The following is a 1,384-nucleotide window of genomic DNA, read 5'->3' on the forward strand; positions in this document are numbered from 1 at the left end:
AACCTTCCCTTTCCACAGTCGATCTGAACTCCGTAGCTCGATAACCAATCCATTCCAAGGATTACCTCGTACCCTTCCAAAGGGACGACCAACAGATCTGCCACAAACTCTTTGCCTTGAATGACCACTGGAACAATCTTGATACACTGATCTGCTTGAAGGGTTCAGTCTACGGGGGTTAAGACGGCCACGTTTACCCTGTCAACCACAAAACAATCCCAAAACTGGGCAGCTACATCAGGGGTTACAAAACTATGTGTTGCCCCCGAGTCGAACAATACATGTGTGGGTTTACCAGCAACATGTATGGTTCCTGACACAGTAACTCAATCAACAATATCTCAATCACAAAAATACTAATCAAAATTGTCACAACCATCAATCATCATCCAAAATTGCTAAACGCGAAACCTAGCGATCAAGCAATCTATACTTAACCAGCAGACTAACTAAATTCCAACAACTAAATTTAGTTCAATAAAAGGAGGAGGTTAAGCACCCACAATACCTGTGATGGAACCGCTTGACGGTCCTGCATTGTATGGGTTATCTACACCTAAGGCATAAACCCTACCTCCTAGGTTTTGCTTCTTTGGTGCTGGCTCAATTGTTGGACAGCTAGGAGGAGTTCAGATCGCAAGAGGGGTCGCATGGATTGGTTTGTTTGGGCATGACGATGCATAATGGCCCTTCCTTCCACAGAAGAAACAAGTGACATCTTCCATCCTCAGCGATGAATAACCTTGCTGGTTACTCCGTTGTCTGTTGGGACAAAACTTGGAAATGTGTCCCAGTTGATTACATATGTAACATACTCTGGTGTTACTGCAATAATTGGTTTGGCGTCCAAATTTTTGTCCTTTTCCTTTGTTAAACCTTGGACCCTTGTTGAAATTTGGTCTTCCTCCTTGCCTAAACTTGGTATTTCATGCAGCCTGACATCTGGGAGGAGTGGTGGCGTCCTGCATGTGTCCAGGCCATGCTGAAAGACATGTGGAGCACGAGGTGTCGCCGCGCATGTGATATGATCATGGACCAGCCAAACAAAGAAGATAATGAGAGCATGGATGATCCAGCTGATGGAGGAGCTCTAGCAATATCTGAAGGTCCTATGACTCGAGCTAGAAGCAAGCAACTCAAAGAAGCCATTAGAGGATTACTTAAAGCATCACTGAAGCAAGAAGAGAGTCTTGGAAGAAGCTTGATCAACCAAGACACACTGGCCACAATTCAAGCCATCTCAGCTCCAAGATAGACATCAAATGAGCAAGTAACACATGTGTGCTCTTTTTCCCTATCTTTGGTTTTGTCCCACTGGGTTTTCCAAAGATAGGTTTTTAATGAGGCCATATGTTGCTTTCCTATCACTCATTTGATGATCTCA

This window comes from Brassica oleracea, chromosome C3 (assembly GCF_000695525.1).
Source record: "Brassica oleracea var. oleracea cultivar TO1000 chromosome C3, BOL, whole genome shotgun sequence".
Classification (NCBI taxonomy): Eukaryota; Viridiplantae; Streptophyta; class Magnoliopsida; order Brassicales; family Brassicaceae; genus Brassica; species Brassica oleracea.